Source organism: Lissotriton vulgaris, chromosome 3_1, assembly GCF_964263255.1.
Source record: "Lissotriton vulgaris chromosome 3_1, aLisVul1.2, whole genome shotgun sequence".
In the NCBI taxonomy this organism is placed as follows: Eukaryota; Metazoa; Chordata; class Amphibia; order Caudata; family Salamandridae; genus Lissotriton; species Lissotriton vulgaris.
In genome coordinates, this window is record NC_141689.1 from 892,892,174 (window position 1) to 892,911,209 (window position 19,036).

Consider the following 19,036-nt stretch of genomic DNA (forward strand, 5'->3'; position numbering starts at 1 on the left):
TGTTGAAAGATCGCATAAGTACTGTTAGTACATATAACTAAAGCTTAGAATACTCTGAGTTCTACTGAACCAGCTGTTGTAGCTCCTCAAGGCTTAGCACACCTTGGCTGCAACTCTAGCAAGGGAACAGTAGGGAAACACATAGTGTAGGTAGGTGCATCACTTACGCCACACTAGAAGCAGTATGTCGGACAAAGGAGGAAACTCTGAGTCTCCCCTTGTGTCAGTTGACCCTCCACAGGTCATCCCTTCAAGATATACTGCGCTTAACTTCCATGAGTTACGACAAGTATGTACCTCTAGGAAGATTAAGCAAGGGGCTAACCCCACCACCTCCTTTCTGATTGGTCTCCTCGAGACTTATGATGCCAGAAAGGCTGAGAAGCTTCTTAGCCATTCTAATCCAGAAGGAGACATGCCTCCCCTCGAGGGAACCCGAGACGATCCTGACCTCATCCACCTCGCAACTGAGAACGAAGATGGGGAGGAAGATGAGGATGAGGATCTCTCTGGGGATGAGGCAGATAAGGGACAGGTAGAAGTCGTCAGACTAAGCAGGTCCAACTTAAGCAAACATGATAGCGGTACTGGGGGACCCCTGGGGCCACTATCAGGTCAGCTTAACATTGGGAATGGACGAGCCAGATCTCTGTCGAGAGGCTCTGGCAGATCCCTTCAAACCAATGGCTCTCACAACTCGTCTCAGAGAGGGATGACATCCCCTCAGAGGAGAGTGTACGAAGCTAAGGAAAGGGCAGCTAATCTAAGGATCGAAAGGGAAGAACTTGCCCTGGCCAAAGAGAGGCTTGCCTTTGCAAGAGAGCAACAGTTAAGTGGGGTAGTCCCCACTGGTGGCAGCAATGTACCTAGCAATAGGGAAAAGAGTTTCGATACGAAACACCTTGGGAAGATAGTGCCCCCCTTTAAACAAGGGGACGACATCCACAAATGGATTACTGCTTTGGAGAGGGCCTGCACTGTGCAGGGCGTTCCCCAGAGTCAGTGGGCAGCTATCTTGTGGCTCTCCTTTGAAGGAAAAGGAAGAGACAAGCTCCTCACCACAAGGGTAGAGGATGCGAACGATTACCAAGTCTTGAAAAATACACTCGTTGAAGGGTTCGGCCTAACCACTGAGCAGTACAGGGTGCTGTTCAGGGATACCCAGAAAACGCAGTCTCAAGATTGGTCTGATTTTGTCGATTGTGCCACTAAGGCTTTTGAGGGCTGGTTACTGGGCAGTAAGGTTACTGATTACAAAGGATTGTATAATTTGATGATGAGAGAACAAATTTTAAACAATTGTCAGAACCAGTTGTTGCATCAGCATCTTGTCGACTCGGATCTGACCTCTCCCCAAGAATTGGGAAAGAAGGCAGACAGATGGGTTCGCACGAGAGTTAAACAGAACCAGGGCCAGAATCAAGGTGGTCAGAAGAAAGCAGACCAGAAGGGTAAAGATTCTAAGGGGGAACAAAATGACCAGAAGTCTTCGGCAGGTCCCCAACAACCCAAAGAGGGTGGGGGTCAGGCTCCCCAAAAGAAGAAAGAAGGCCAATCCAAAAGATGGTGCCAGTACTGTAAAAGTAAATCTCACTGGTTTAGTGAGTGCACCAAGAAAGGAGGAGGGCAGACTCCTGCCACTGCAGCCCCTAAGGCACCTGTGCCCCCTAGTACAGTCAGCAGTGGTAGTGCGCCTCCCAAGGGTTTAGTAGGGTTAACCCTGGGTTCTGAGGGGCGTGACAACCTAGTTGGCACACTCACTCAGGCTGTACTTGTCAGTACAGGGGACGCAGACGTGTCCCCTGACGTAAGCCCCAATTCTTTGGGCAAATACCGACAGACGCCTTTCATAAATGGAAAGATGGCTCAGGCCTATAGGGACACTTGTGCCAGCGTCACCATGGTGACGCCTAACTTTGTGGACCCTGGACAGATCATGCCAGGTACAGAATTCCTGGTGACCAATGCAAGCAATGTCACTACCAATCACAGTATGGCAATTGTAGCTTTCTCCTGGGGAGGGGTAACTGGCCAAAAGAAGGTTGTAGTTAGTCCAGACCTCCCAGTGGATTGTTTGTTGGGCAATGATTTGGAGTCGTCACAATGGTTAGAAGTGGAGCACCGGACTCACATGGAAATGTTAGGCTTGCCAGCACATGTGTTCGCTGTGACCAGGTCACAGGTCAGGAAATGCCCCACTGAACAGGTGCTGGATCCTGGAACAGCGGACCAGACACCTCCCAAGAAAAAGAGCGGTAGGGTTAAGGCTGCGCCTTCCCCCTTGCCCCAGGTCGAGGATCAAGTCTCAGAGGAGGCTGACCTACAGGAATTGCGGGAAACTGAGCCTAGGGAATTCGAACTTGATCAAGTTGAATTCTTGGGTTCAGGGGGACCCTCAAGGGAAGACCTGGGGAAGGACCAGTTAGACTGCCCTTCTCTTGAACCCCTCAGACAGCAGGCTGCTGCTGAGGCTGCTGGGAACGCCACAGGTACCCACAAGGTATACTGGGAAGATGGACTCCTGTACACTGAGTCAAGAGACCCCAAGCCTGGCATGACCAGGAGGCTGGTTGTACCCTTGTCTCAGCGTGGTTTCCTACTTACCTTGGCCCACGAGATTCCCTTAGCAGGTCACTTGGGCCAGACGAAAACGTGGGACAGGCTTGTCTCGCACTTTCACTGGCCACACATGAACGAAGATACCAAGGAGTTTTGCCGCTCCTGTGTCACTTGCCAAGCCAGTGGTAAGTCAGGTGGCACGACGAAGGCCCCCCTTATACCACTGCCTGTGGTGGGGGTACCCTTTGAACGGGTGGGGATCGACATAGTCGGTCCCAGGGAACCACCTACAGCATCAGGGCACAAGTTTATACTGGTGGTAGTGGATCATGCCACCAGGTATCCTGAAGCTATTCCCCTTAGGACCACTACAGCACCTGTTGTGGCAAGAGCCCTAGTTGGAGTATTCTCCAGAGTGGGCTTCCCTAAGGAGGTCGTCTCCGACAGAGGTGCAAACTTTATGTCGAGCTACTTAACTGCTATGTGGAAGGAATGTGGTGTCAACTACAAGTTCACTACACCCTATCATCCACAATGCAATGGGCTTGTTGAGAGATTCAACAGGACCCTTAAAGGGATGATTCATGGACTACCTGAAAAGCTTCGGCGTAGATGGGACGTCCTGATCCCCTGCCTCTTGTTCGCCTACAGAGAAGTCCCACAGAAGGGGGTTGGCTACAGCCCTTTTGAACTTTCGTACGGGCATCCTGTAAGAGGACCCCTGTGTTTGGTGAAGGAAGGATGGGAGAGACCTCTCAAAAAGCCTGCAACCAACATAGTGGACTATGTGCTCGGCCTCCGCTCGCGGATGGCTGAGTACATGGAAAAGGCATCTGAAAACCTTAAGGCCAGCCAAGAACTCCAAAAAGCTTGGCATGACCAAAAGGCTGTCTTGACTGTTTACCAGCCCGGACAGAAGGTGTGGGTGTTGGAGCCAGTGGCCCCAGCAGCACTCAAGGACAAATGGTCCGGGCCCTACACCATCCTGGAGAAAAAGGGAGAGGTCACCTACCTGGTCGACCTGGGAACTCCCCGGAGCCCCCACAGGGTGCTCCATGTCAACAGGCTAAAAGCATATGTCGACAGAAAGGACATGAGTTTGCTCATGGCCCTAGATGAGGGACAGGAGGAGGAGAGTGACCCTCTCCCCGACCTGCTCACTCAGAATCCTGACGATGGATCGGTAGATGGTGTTGTCTTTTGTGGCAGCCTCTCCGAACATCAACAGAGCGACTGTAAACAGGTTCTTCAGTCGTTCAGACATATGTTTTCTCTAACCCCCAGCCAGACCGATTGGTGTACCCATGAGGTTGACACTGGTGACAGCTTGCCCGTGAAGAGTAAAATCTACCGGCAGCCTGATCACGTTAGAGACTGCATCAAGAGTGAAGTGCAGAAAATGTTGGAGCTGGGAGTCATTGAGCCCTCGGATAGCCCTTGGGCTAGTCCCGTAGTTCTAGTGCCGAAACCTCACACCCAGGGTGGTAAGAGAGAGATGAGGTTTTGCGTAGACTACAGGGGTCTCAATGCAGTCACTAAGACTGACGCCCACCCAATACCAAGGGCAGACGAGCTTATCGATAGATTGGCTTCGGCCAACTACCTAAGTACGTTTGACCTGACAGCTGGGTATTGGCAAATCAGGTTAGCTGAGGACGCCAAGCCTAAAACCGCATTTTCAACCCCTGGTGGGCATTATCAGTTCGTGGTGATGCCCTTTGGTCTGAAAAATGCACCTGCCACCTTCCAACGGTTGGTGAATCAAGTCCTTACTGGGCTGGATGACTTCTGCGCGGCGTATCTTGACGATATCGCTGTCTTTAGCTCCACCTGGGAGGATCACCGGGTCCACCTGCGGAAGACGTTAGAGGCACTGCAAGCCGCAGGTCTCACTATCAAGGTCACCAAGTGCCAGATAGGGCAGACACAGGTTGTATACCTGGGCCACCTTGTAGGTGGAGGCCAGGTTCAGCCACTGGAGAGCAAGATACAGTCAATCAGGGACTGGGCTCCTCCAACCACCCAGACTCAGGTTCGAGCTTTCTTGGGCCTGACTGGATACTACCGGAAGTTTGTCAGGAACTATGGTTCCATCGTGACACCATTAAACGAACTGACAAGCAAGAAAATGCCAAAAAAGGTTCAGTGGACAGCGAGCTGTCAAAAAGCATTCGATGACCTAAAGCAGGCCATGTGCACGGCGCCTATCCTCAAGAGTCCGGACTACTCCAAACCATTCATTGTCCAAACAGATGCTTCTGAGTTGGGTGTGGGAGCTGTTCTTTCTCAACTGAATTTTGATGGTCAAGACCAGCCCATTGCTTTTATAAGTAGAAGGCTGACCCCTAGAGAGAAGAATTGGTCAGCTATTGAGAGGGAGGCCTTTGCTGTGGTTTGGGCCCTGAAGAAGCTGAGGCCATACTTGTTTGGCACTCACTTCAAGATTCAGACCGACCATAAGCCCCTCTTGTGGCTAAATCAGATGAAGGGTGAAAACCCCAAACTGCTAAGGTGGTCCATTTCCCTACAGGGGATGGACTTTACAGTGGAACATAGACCTGGTACTGATCATGGCAATGCCGATGGGCTCTCCAGATACTTCCACTTAGAACAAGAAGACTCACCTGGTCAAGGTTAGCTTATTGTTCCGACGTTTGGGGGGGGGTCATGTAGGAGAGTAGGGTCTGCAATCCTATGATCACCCAGATTTTTTGCTTTTGTTTCACTGGTTTACGACTTTCTCTGGCTGTGGGCCTGCTAATCAGACCCACAGCCTGGCTGTTCTCTTTCTAAATTACGATATGTACCCTAGGTGCATTTACCAATTGGTACTGGGCCACCTTATCAGACCCCGTAACGCAGGGCATAGGTGTACCCAGGGCCGCCAGGAGCTGCAGCATGTATTATGCCACCCCTGGCTGGCCTCTCAAATTTGACACAACTGGCTGCACGACAGCTGGGGCGAAGACGTGTAACCACCCTTCGCTTTAGGTATAGTAGCCCTATATCTAACCATACACTGGACACCCGAGTCCCTATCAGTCACTCCTATGGCAGGCCTTATCAATCCTGAAGGCAGAGTGCGTGGGCTCGTGTGAGTTAGGTTCAGGCCCGAGCCGAGCCCGGCTGCAGCTTGCGGGATCAAGGCCCAATAGCTGTTCCATGATAACGCGTACCATATCGGTAACTCCGGTATCGCGTTATCAAGGCATGTCGAGTAAGGTGTCATACGAATCGGGATGCTGCCCTCTCACCAACCCTGGCGACGAGGTTAGCATTCTGCCCTTCTAGAGGGACACGACATGTACGTAACTGTGAACCCCGGTTAAAGTTCACTAAAGCCTCAGCTCCACAAAATGGATGCTGCCACCACAGACACAAGTCTGACCTCCTGCTGCTGGGAGTCCTTCCAGCGAGGAGCACTTGGACAAAGGGTTTCCTGTCGAGGGCGCTGTTCGCACCGTCCCAGACAGGGTTTGTGTATTCTGGGTAGGTAGGGCTTTGGCGAGAAGGTGACTGCGGAGTGGCACCCCGGTGCTCACTACGCATCTGCCGGTTAGAACCAGTTCCAGGGGCGACAGCCCTGGCCTGGGGAAAGCCCGGCAGGGGAGAGGGGCGTAACTACCCCCCTTCCTGGTTCCACCCTTAGGGTCGGACCTAGTCATGTACCCACCCCTTTCTTTAGGATAAAGACCGGAGCGGGGACCCTTCCAAATTAGATCATCTTTGAATCAAGAATACTTTCTACGAAAGGACTTCAAGACTCTTCTCAAGATTTCTCCCTTGTGACTAAGGAGTAGTCACCCTGCATCAGCGGGCACCAACTAAGAACTCTGCGGTTTGCTGCAAGTCCTTCCTCAAGGATCCGACGGCCCAGCTCGACGAGAACCGGCTTCCCTGGCACCTCTGACCTCTACCCACGTCATCAGCTCAGCTGTGATCTGTGGGTGCGACGAGACCTCGAGGGACCGGCCATCATCAGAACCTGCACACTCTTAAACCAGCACGACCATCGAAGCAATTCCCTGGTGAGTGCTCTGGGGTCCGAGAAGCCCCGACCCTGAGCCGCTCCAGCACCGAAGTGCAGTCTCCCAGCATCTCCACGATCTGCGTGGGGCCCTCCTGCTCGCTGCTCAGCGCGTTGTCTGGTCACTAGCCGCTGGCTTGTGCCCTTCTGTGACGACATCCGAGAATCATCACTGCTGGTCTGGTTGCTCCAGACTGGCCCTTGCTTCCATCCTTGCGAGAAGCACCCCGGACCCTCCTGGTCCACTCAAGACGCCATCTTAGGCCCATCCCGTGGCCCCGAGATTTGCCAAGGCTTGTTGCCCCATCCTGGGCCCAGCGACGCCGACAGCATCATCCTTCGTGGGACAGCTCGCACCTCCACCGTGGTCGCCGACAACGCCTCCTGGTCCGTGAGACTGCAGAGCCTAGCGTCGCCCACTCACCTGGTCGAGGTGACGGCCAACCGGTGCCTTCCTGGTACCCTCTGACTACTGGCTAGTAGTACGAACTTGGTCCCCTCTGCTTTCAGGTTTCATCAATCCCCGATCCAGGCTTGGATCTCTACGAACTATTCAGCACTGGTCGCCGGCCAGCAACTCCTTTCTTCCGGCTCCTGGCTCGTCAGCGAAGACCCCGACGCCTGTAAGACTTGTGCAGCCGCAGCCCGCGTGGCTAGGTAACTCGGCATTTCGGTGCCTGCATAGCCTCCTTACTCTAGGGTCCCGAGTCCCTCGCTTCCGACTTGCCTTATCGGGTCCGCCCGAGACCTTAACCTTTCCGTGTCCTCGGACACTTGTTTTAATTGTGCACTTGAAGTATTTTCCTAAGAGATTTGGTTTGTGCTTAGTACCCTGTCCTCATAAAGAGTACAGGGCTGTTGTGATTCTTAATAAATATCCTGTTTATTTTCATAACACTTGTGTGGTGTCCTTTCACTTGGTGTTCGAGGGGTACATGTGTGGTAAACAGCTGGCTTAACGCGCCCTCTCGAGTCTTTAGCCTTAGACTGCTCGTATCCACGCTACTAGGATAGCTGGTCTATAAGGTTGACTTACAACCAAACACCATAAGGGTCGCTGGAACGATACATAGCGGTCGCTAGAATAGCGAACGTTGCATATCGGGCCAACTTCTCACAGGTACGGCTTGGCAAGTGGGTGCACTTGCTGAGTTGACATTGCAGTAAAAACTAGGCACAGACACTGCAGCAGTAGGTCTGTGAAACATTTGAAAGGCTGCTTGTGTGGGTGGCACAATCAGTGCTGCAATCCCACTAGCAGCATTTGATTTACAGGCCCTGGCACTCTCAGTGCACTTTAGTAGGGACTTAACAGTAAATCAAATATGCCAATCATGGAAACATCAGTCCATAATCCAATTAACAATACATTCGGGAGGAGGAGCTACGCCGCGAACCAAGATGGCCGCATAAGCTCCCGGCTCCGCCGACCTCCGCCGGCGACCCGTCTATCCTGTCGTTTATCCTCCACCCACGCCCTGTGCCTGGATGTATGAAGGTTGCCTGATGCCAACGGTGCTTTCCCGGATTTCCTACCTTATTTAGCGACGAAGTTCTGTCGTGTCCCATTTCTTGGCCTGCTGCCGCCGGGACCTCGATTTTTGAAACACCCGAGAGGGACCTGATCAACATCGGCTGTGGGACCGCGACTGTGGCCGGTCTTCCAGGTCTGAATAATTCTTTCCGCTCTGGACTCTTGTCCTTGTTGATAGGTGGTGCCGGAGAAGAGACACTGTGACGTGCTGCGATCCTCCTGCACCGCGACTGTGGGTTGTGTGCCTGACCCTCGTTTCCCGGTCCGGGGGCTGACGGGCTGCACCCACGGCCGGTGTCTGTCCTGAGTGTGCCAGTTCGGGGCGCCCTTGTTGTAGCGATCGCCAAATGTGTGCCCGGAGCCCGGCGATGTGGGCTGGAGATTGTGTCCCCCTCCGTCCTCTGGAACCCGGGATGGAGGGGATGGATGGCGCACATTCATTGAGATCCGTAATGGCGGCGATTGGGGCGCTCCGCTCGCAATTCACCGGCGCATGTGTCTCCCTGGCGGCGAAACTGGATGATGTCTGCTCGCGACAGGCCATGGATGCTGCAGCGCCTGCACAGAAATCTGCGATCCAGGTGAGCGATTTGACCCTCCATCTGCAAGGGCCCGAGCGGCAGCCCGACTTTGCTCCTTTGAGAGTCGGCCTCACCTTTCCTTCATCTGCTACAGTACACGGTCTTCCCTCTGCGTCTCCTATCCGAGGGTGTGTCGTTGCTGGATGTCCTGTTCTTCATTGCCGAGTCTCAGGGTCCCGTCGAAGGGGATCGCCATTTTCCTTTGTTCCGGCCCGTCTGCATAACGGATGCCGCCATTTTGAGACCGGACTTTGCTCCGCCTTCACTGCCTTAGTCCGCCATGGACGCTTTGACTGTCTCTGGTCGGATGTGGCTTGGTCGGGATGTGCTCCGGAACGGATTCGCACTGGTCAGGGCTGACTTTGACTTTGAGGTTTTCCTGCTCCTCGCCACTGCTTTGGACCATCTGAGACGCTCCCTTGGTTTGCAATTGTTATGACTTTGGCGATAGATCTCCTCGTGAGGCTTGCAGGGTTGACTTCTATTTCCCGGAGGTTGCTCCGTTAACTTTTGCCGGGACTGCACCGAATACCTCACCGGGCCGGGGGTGGGGGGTTTCCTGGTGACTGTCCTCCCCGTGATAATGCTGACTGTTTTTGCCTTATTGATGATGATTGTGCTATGGGGGGGGGGGGGGGTCACCGCCGGCGGGGGGTATCAGGTGTCCGGGGGCTTGTTTGATTTTCTCCTCCTCCACTTCTTTTTATATTTTCCCTTCTGTGGGGCAGTTCCGGGGCGACAGGCACGCTGTTAGTGGGTTAGGCCGTAGCCATTACAGGGGTGCAGGGTGGCGGGTGCGGGGGGGGGGGTTGTTATTTTAGTTTGTTTTGTTCTATGGTCCCTATCGCTCTTTTCCGGCTTTGGGAGGGTTCTTTCCTCTTTCGTAGGGTTGGCTGTCTCTTGGTCTTGCACCTTTCTTTTTTCGGCTTCTCGACAAGCCTCTGTTTTTCTGTCCTTGGGGGTTAGGCTCTCTGGGGTGATTTTAGAAATGTGACTTATTGAACTGTGGTTTACTGTCCAGTATTATCGCCATGGCTGCCCGGATTGCATAGTCGCTTTAGTTATGGCCTATCTCAGACTGTAATTGGGGTAAGTCCCAATCGTCTCCTTTGTGCTCCTATCCTGTGAGGTGCGATGTCCCTGTTGTTGCAGCCCCTACTCTTTTTCTAAAATTTAAAAATGAAAACCTCACATCCTGTTTGCGAGCCCCGCAACCGCATCTGGTATACTTTGATATGTCCTGTTTACTGATTGGCTTCAGTTTCTCCTGTTATCATTGATTGTCTTTGCGGCCGGCCATGATGGTTGTGGGCCTGCGCATGTATCTCCTTCTTGTTTTGAATAAAGGTTTTAAAAAAAAAAAACAATAGGAACATTCGCACTTTAACACGGGACAGCAGTGAGAAAGTGCGCAGACACTAAACTAGCAAAAACAGAGTCAAAACCAGGAGGTCAGAAAGCAAAAAGACAGGGGACACACACCAAAAGATGCCAGGTCTAACAATGTCCCAAGCTCATCCTGCATTCTTATTTATCATTACCCCTTGAAAGGCTTGATCATAACATTCATCAGCATAGTCTGTGTACCAGATGCATCCCTCTGCCCTCCCAAGATAATTAATTGTGTTGATAACCAGTGTCTGAAACACAGGAGTGTGAGTAGTAAGCTAACACACAACGATGTCCTGTGGATTTTGCTCTCCTCAGCTTGCAGGAAATAAAAGAATGGTTCAAAATTGTCATCAAGCCTGAGAACAATTAGAGGCCATAAAAATGAACAGCTGCATACAACAACAAAAAATAGAATTTCGTAACTGTTAAATAACAACTTGAACGGAACAGTTCCAACCCAAAACGTTGCCGACTATTCACAAGCTAGGGTAGCACCAATGACCACACTCTTCCAGGCGCACAGCTTTCTCCCTGCATAGGTAAGCGATTCAGCGCCCCACATAGGAGCAAGTAGTAACTCCAATACACTGCAATACTACAAGTGTGCAAAGGCTCCTATCCTAAAGCGCAGGCCGGAGCAACCGCAACAACTGCCACCAAGACATTTCTGGTAAAAGTAAGGGTTCTTTAAATTTACTGCTGGACAAGGCTCTGTGTACTTCAAATGCCGATAAAGGCTGGCTGTGGGTGACATTACTACAATATTGTTCGTCAGCAGGAAGGGACTAAATGCCCAGGAATCAGCCGGGTTCCCGAGACACTCTTAGCAGCATTAACGTAGTAGGGTGCAGTTTGATTTTACAGGCTGCCAGGGTTCTGCATACGTTCATTCTCTAATGCCGATAAAGCAGATTACGGTCATTTCTTTGCAATCGTGTCAGCAGGATGGGACCAAGTTTCCACAAATCAGCAAGGCCTGCCCAAAACATTGTGATCAGCTTTAAAGTGGTAGGGGATAGTTTTATTTTTCCTGTCTGGCAGAGCTAGGTATACATTTTGTTTTCTAGTGCTGATAAAAGCAGACTGCAGGTCATATTTTTGCAACGGAAATTGTCAACAGGACGGGATCATTTCCCTAGGATTCAGCAAGGATAGGCCGAAAGATAACGACCAGCCTTAAAGTTGTAGGGCATTGTTTGATTCATCCTGGCTAGCAGGGTTTGGCGTACTTTCATTATCTATTGCTCATAGAGGTAGAATGCATGTCAACTTCACAATCGGAAGGGTCCACCAGCCTGTGGCCAAATGCCCAGGAAAGAATTAGGCTAGCCAGAGACACTGCAACCAGCCTGAAAGTATTTAGGGATGATCTAATATTTCCCTACAATGTGAATGGGTGGCCCAAGGCCAGTTTATGGTTGAATAAGGCAGGCAAAAACTCTGCTCTTCCGAAACAGACCTGGTCTGCAGTATTCAATAGACTGAATCAATACTCATTGCTGGTTTGAGCTGTTTTCAGAGCTGTTGAGTCTGAAATCATGTAGGGCAGAAAATAACACCTATCGGTTACTATTTTAGTTCAAAGACTTCTTGGTAGAGGTAAGAGCAGAATTAAAAGGGGGGAACGGGACAATGGGAAAGGACCAGACAGAGATCAGACAGGAAGATAACTTTGGAAGACAAATTTATAAAAGTGTTTTCAGAAGGCTCACAGGTTAGAAATAGCTGGGCTAAGACTGAACTAAATGAGAAATACCAAATCGGTGCCATGTTGATGTCATGGCAAAAACATAGAAGCAATTAAACTTTCCACTCACCACACTGTCTATTTTGTGTTGTTAAATTTCATTTACTACTAATAATAACAGTGGAAGCTGTTCTGAGAGGAAATTCTAGAAGGTCCGTGGACGCCACCTTATGTAAGCTAGACAAAATAAAAGTTTCTGGGATCTAAGAAGAGTACTGCGATCTCACTGAGCGGTAAGGATAACACAGGTACAAGAGGCAGGCCAATCTGTACCTGCGTTGTCAGGGCAGCAACCCATCATACACTTGATCTGACACTCACATGTAGAGTGCCAGTAAGGATAAGGACTGAAGCATTACCCATTCAGTGCTCACCCGACTTGTATTTGTCCGTCTTTGGTAAGCTTGAGAGGATCTTGGGATGTGAGCCCCTGTTCAAAATTGTGGCTTCCTTCAGTCTAGGAGGAGTAGATGGAAACAGGGTCTTTAAAGGTTTCTGCTCAAGTTGCCAACCTTGATTACTCTTCCACTTCATGTCTAAATCATGCTGTGAGTTTATCCAGCAGTAACCCGCCTTTTAAAAAAATAACAAAGATGGTGCATGGCTGCGGCTCATGTCATCAATTACTATTCTTTCCCTTTTGCAAAAATAAACAATTGATGGACAGAATGCAGAACAATGTCATACATTCACCCCAGTACAGAGATCTGGGCCTAAATCCATCGTTTTTTTGCACTCCACACCACCCCAGTTCAGACATGGCCATATGCAAATCAGCCTTGACCCTGTGCCTCATGGGAACAGTCCAGCCCGAACTGCCAAGCCATGTCTTTCCTGGACCGGAATCAAGCATCCTAGGACCGGTTTCTGGCTACCAGCCGTCTTCAGCCAGGATAGCTTGACTCCAGTGGTGTGGAGAGCATGGGACTCACGTCTGAGCATACCCATCCCACTCGGGTGACAAATGCAAAAACAACAATTGATGGACAGAATGCAGAACAATGTCATACATTCACCCCAGTACAGAGATCTGGGCCTAAATCCATAGTTTTTTTGCACTCCACACCAACCCAGTTCAGAGATGGCCATATGCAAATCAGCCTTGACCCTGTGCCTCATGGGAACAGTCCAGCCCGAACTTCCAAGCCATGTCTTTCCTGGACCGGAATCAAGCATCCTAGGACCGGTTTCTGGCTATCAGCCGTCTGCAGCCAGGATCAAGACTTATTTGCATATGGCCATTTCTGAACTGGGGTGGCTTGGTGAGCAAAAAAATAATGGATTAAACGCAGAACTGTGACTGGGGGTGAATGTTTTGCCATTGTGCAACATTTCGTCCATCATCTTGTGCGTTTTGCTATTCTTTCCCTTTTGGCATCTTTTTACTCATTCGAATCTCTGCCTAGCGCATTCCTCCTTATGGCTTACTGGGCCTTCTCCCTTTTTGGTGTACACGCACACAGTACCCTAGTGCCCCTATGGCTAAGCTGGTGCTGAGCAGATGCCTATGTATGTATTAGATCCTTTATACAATTATAATGTGCATTTCTATCGCTCAAAAACGCTCAACCATCACGCTGCCTCCCATAAAATAACTACACTTCAGTGGTCCTCACTTGCGACATGAAAACGTTTCTCACATAGGCTTAAAACAAAATCTACACTTTTCCAAACATACACCCTACACTGTGTAGATTGCAATCCATGTGGGTAAGTACTTCAACACCCCACATAAGGATAGTAGGCACAATACAAATAGTGCAATACAATACAATGAAAATCTACACTCACGTCGAGATTACAAAGTATTTTAGCTGCAAAAACTAAATTTTTATCACATTGAAGACTGCTAGGTGGAACAAGTGTTGTGAATTGGATTATGGTTACACAATGGAAAATCACAGAAAACCTTCCAGCCAAGAGTTGCTATTGAATGTCTGGTAAAAATACTGTAGACGTTCTTCTGACCTCAGCACCACTGTTTGCTCCTGGCATACGGATTTGTTAAAGGAGCGCTTAAAAAAAAAAAAAAAAAACTGCCTGCAGACAGCTCATCTATGCATGCAAACTTTGTACACTAGCTGGTCATAGTGGTTAGTCTGGGTTGGTATTTTCAATTACTGTGCCAGGATGCACTTATAGCATGGGAGAACTACAGAAGCATCCCTTCTGAAACAATGATCTGCATCATGCTAGCTGCAATGAAAATCTCTCTGACATACCAGCAACCTTCCTTGGGTTTGAGAAAAAAAAAAAAAAAAAGACAGCCGTCTGCTTTACTGCAGGCAAAAAAAAAATTAAGATATCAAGAAAGGCTTTTGGAGACATAAGGTGAAAAGGGTAGGGTAGGGTTGGGTTCAAAAGAGCAAATCGCTGCCTCCCAAAGTAGACGTGTGCAGTGACAACCATTACAGTGTAAAATTATTTTGGGCGAATTATAAAATCAATAACATTTAAAGAAAAGAAACTGCTATACACATTCTTTGTATTGATTCTACTGCTGATGTTAAAATGCATCCTATTATTATGTACTGTGTTCAAGTAGAATGCTTTATTTACAAAATACAGAAAACAAATACATGAAATATTAGCACATCTACTGATACAACCAAAAATGTCCAAGTCTATATTGTTACTCAATAATATGATAATCTCTCCCTATTTTAGAGCTACCTATCCAAATACTACTAACTTCATGCATACAGTTTAAAACAGGCAAAGTCATCTTCCATTAGTCTTCTCTATTAATGTGTTCTCCAATTACACTACAGAATCAAAAAATGTAAAACAAATTAAATGGTGACAACGCCAATTACTTTCTTAACAAAGGGAGAAAACAGGGAGCAATAGGACCCAATAAAGCAAAACAGGTGTAATCGCAGAAGGTCCAATACAGCTGGCAAGAGAAGTACTGAGCACTCAAGTTTTGAACTTTTAATTAAGTACAATTCATCAATCACAGTATATTCAGTATACAGGTCAAGCATTTCCTAAAATAATCAGACATAAAATAAGGGAAATAACAGAAGAGAAACGTTATACTTCATTACATCAATACACTACTAGAAGTTGTAGACAGCAAGACTTACAAGAGTCAAACCAGAAACCAATCTATGTAAATCCAAACACTGCATAGATTCATCCTGCTGCCACCCACAACTCTGTGTTCCTATTCTGTAATAAATGTTTGGCAGCATCATTTTGGAAACTTTGCCCCACTGATGACACCCTTTGAAACTATAATGATCTCTACACAGACTAATTTGAAGCAGACATCAAAACAGCAATGCAATCTGTCAAGAAATAAACAAGTGATGGATGGAAATGCTTGAACCGAAGATAACTGTTCTGAGTGCAAAACATTTCACCACGTTTTAACTTGTTGCTCCATTAAAGACAATTAACACAGATTATTATTATTATTATTATTATTATTATTTTATTTTGTAAAGCGCGTAGTCACCCAGAGGTATCCCAGCGCTAGGGACCCTAATATGCAAATCAATATTGTTTCCAACCCAAATAGACATCCCAGCCCAAAACTGGTATACCCTTGAATGTTCCAAACAATGGCACAAACAAGCTTAGGGAAAAAGAAAAAAATGGGTTATTAAAAGGCTTGTAAAGATTAATTCAAGCAATTCCATCTTTCTCTTTTCATTAATGTAATTAGTATCCCTAAATTGCAACGGTATCTGAGACATGGTCCCCACAGGCAGTAAAAACATCCTTATCAATGTGGCGCACTAAATCAAACATTCACCATCGCTCTCACTACCCTATCTGAATCAACTGCACATGGTTGCCTAGACAGTGAAGTAAATTCCCCTCATAGCGGACTTATGATTAATTAGAACATGTGAAAGTTCAGCTTGTTTTGATATTGCAGGCTCTCTATTGGGGCATTAGTTAGGTAGTTAATGCCGATGCTGTCTGCTCACAGAAACGCACAAGCAAGTTCTAATGAAGCCAGGGAGCTGGCACGGTTTTGAAGACAACGAAATAAGCTGCAAAGCTGACTAATATGACCATAAACTGCATAAAACATCAAGAAAAAAGGGTAACTAAGTAAAAAATAAGCAGCAGTACATACGTGCCACATAAATCAAAAGATAATGTATCTGTGAAGAAAAAGAAAATCCACATCGATTCTCCTAAACATGGAGGACTTGAGAACGGGTGATCTATTAGCAGATACAGCATTTCTACTACTCAAATAATAAACTCAAAATACACTAAAAAAAGTTCACCAGAAAAAGGACTAATACATTGAGTTAATCACCTTATGTGCACGTCTACCTTCTTCTCTATCAATCCATCGCCCGTACGGTGAACACGTTTTAATTACAAGGCCTAAATGATGATATTCTCCAAGAGGGAAGGGGGTGCTGCTACACAAAACATCGAAAACATTCATTTTATCGAGCTCAATAGAAGCCGACAACGTGGTCTGCAACTCCATCCTTGGCGCTGCCCTCTGCTTATGAAAAAAGTATGTCAGGATAATGCTGACCCGGGTCAACGAGAACAACAGAGTGATTAGGCTCCTGCAGAGAACGCGTGCCGCAATTAGCATGACAATTCTCAAAGGCACGCAAGAGCAAGATCCCGATCTGTCTCGCAGCGTGAACCCAACATGTCAAGTAGGATGTGCAAGGAGGTCTGAACGTTTACTCGCATCTTCACTTCAAATCAAGTTGTAGGATCTCTTTAAAGGAGCCATGCTGGTAGCAAGCAATTAGATGATGTAAACGTTCTATGCAAGCTTTACACTGACATTTAAAACGGGTTAACTGTAAACACCGTGAGAAATGTGTGAAAATTACGCAATGCGTAGTAACTAAACGTGAAGGGTAGTAAGACGGGCACATGTCTCCTAGAGTCTAGATAGCAGCCAGCGAGGACCACATGCAGCCGATAAACTGTTGACTGGCCCGTTCGGCCAACATAGGAACACAGCGCAGCGGCTTCTCGTTTCCTTCTGGTACCGCTCTAAACAGGTGGGGACCGAGATCTTTTTTGCTTCGGGCTCAACCCACGACAAACTATGGGTATAATCAGAAAAGTGTTAAGCTTCTATGACTACCCATAATGATTGGATCCCGTGAAGCGGCATACACGGGCAGCGACTAGCGGAGGAGGGACGGTCCAAAGACACCTCCAAGTCTAACTCACACCCTTGCCTTCGTTTGAAGGAAGACCTCCCATTACTGGAAAGTCTTTTGGCCAGGAGTATGGTCTTCCTCCCCAGTGTGTTTTGGTAGTTTAAATGTTTAGTAATATCCTAACACCTGTGTATGGTACCCTTTTGGAACTTGCACACGTCACTTTTGTTTTATAACACACTGTTCGCTACCTCACACATTTTGTTTGTTTTAGATACTTGCACAAGTGCCTCCATTGCCTACGTAACGTTTGTTCTTGTGATGGAGTGTCTGCCTTTTATTGCAGTACTATTCTTCGACTTGTTCTTTTGTACATCTTTGTAACCTGCACCCATTCACTTTTTTCTCATGTAATGCACCGACTGCTACCTCATGTATTTTGGTTGCTCACTAGTGTCACTTTTGATCCATGTAATGTATTGTATGCATTTGTATTTTGTTCCTGTATTTCATTATTGGTCCTTATGTGAAGCGCTCTGACACCTTCGGGTAAAGTCCGCGCTATATAAAATTGCATAAATAAATAAATAAATAAAGCACGTGCTCCAGATTCGAGTTTGACACCCTTCTAGGCAGGGCGCTGGGGTTGGTAGCCTCGCACTTCAGGGCAGTAGGGTAGTCCATCAGAAGCTGCCGGAAGAAGTGATTATATTGTCATGAGTAGAGGTCTGTCACAGACAGCACACAATGCTTAACAACCCAGTCACTGTATTTATTAAAGGACAGAAAGCACGTGCATGCATTGCAGATAACATATGAAGAAAAACAGCGTACAACATCAAGACACTACACCAGGTTTTGCCAACGCATACTCTACGACTCTTCAAGCAGCCTTCACTGGGATGGGGTCGAGTACGGCCAGATCGAGTAATAACTAAATCTCAGGACTGTTTATATGGGACACACTAGAGACAGCAAAGGTTACCAAGCCTGTCAGGTCACGCGTCAAAAACGCTAGTTACAGCATTCCAGGGTGCAGTAACATGGGCACGAACACCATCGCTTGCAAAAGTAAGAATTAAGGACGCAAGCGGCCCAGAGCCCCACAAACAACACCAGCATCACAAACAGTGGGCGTAGAGTACAACTACGTCTAGCTGTACCCGTCAAAAGGACCCTTGCACTTCCGTCGTCACTTTTGGTTATAACAAATTCACACGTTTTACCCTCACAATCCAAGCGAAATTATGCTTCTACAAAACTAGCAGGCTTGCATATAACCGCCATACTCCTACAGAGCAGCAAATCCCGTGAGGTCCTGTAACGGGGTATACCCGTTTCCCTCTAAGGAAAATAACGGAACTGCCCAACAGGATGCTCCCCCTACTTCTACCTGCAAGGCAAAGTCCTAAATCTGGAGTGCCGAACACCACCTTCTTATTTTAAACGTGTTCTTCCCTGTGTGGTTTCCTTAAGTGTGTATTTGGTTATGGGCCTGGCCCCGCTTTGCCAAGAGACATCGTATGATTTTGGGGTAGAAGCAAATTGCCCACGGGTTCCCCCTGGCATACCAAAAATGGCTACACTTTTAACAACCCCTGAAGAACCAGTCTCAATCAACGAACACAGGAGATCCCACCCCCGCTGGCTATAAGGCTGCCAATTACCTGCGCCGCGGGGGCGGTGCCTTCGGGTGTCCCCTCTCCCGGACACCGCTGTACACCGCTGTTCGTCTAGACGGGCCAGACTGTTAGCAGCACGGCCCCGTCCGCCGCCCAACGCAGTTTCCTGTGTCTAGACCCCGCCTCTTCCTAGAACTGACTGATTTGCACTCTGCTTGACACCCCGGGGGGACTGGCGAAGGAGAAATTCTTCCAGGACACCAGTTTAGCGCCCCTGGGGTATGAATGAGATAAATTCGCTATTCGTACTATGCCCTAATGTTTGGGTTCTTGAACTACATGCTCAGGCGCTTCTTTCTTTCTTCAAGTATTTAACGTGTGACGAGACAAGCCAATGCTGTTTCTGATCGCTCCCACACCTTATCTGAAGCACTCCGAGTTTTTTTTAAATAAACAACGTGTTCTCTAA

The 19,036-nt window shown here is 48.2% G+C and overlaps 1 protein-coding gene across 4 annotated transcripts in view; it reads right to left on the bottom strand.

The window, feature by feature from the left end:
- Positions 1-18,757, bottom strand: part of SMARCA2 (SWI/SNF related BAF chromatin remodeling complex subunit ATPase 2) — a 1,892,118-nt gene extending 1,873,361 nt beyond the window's left edge. For all 4 annotated transcript variants that reach the window (XM_086961220.1, XM_086961218.1, XM_086961217.1 and 1 more), the window contains exon 1: positions 18,613-18,757. The gene's annotated coding sequence lies outside the window, so the exon portion shown is untranslated. The remainder of the gene's footprint in view (positions 1-18,612) is intronic.
- Positions 18,758-19,036: the final 279 nt, after the last annotated feature.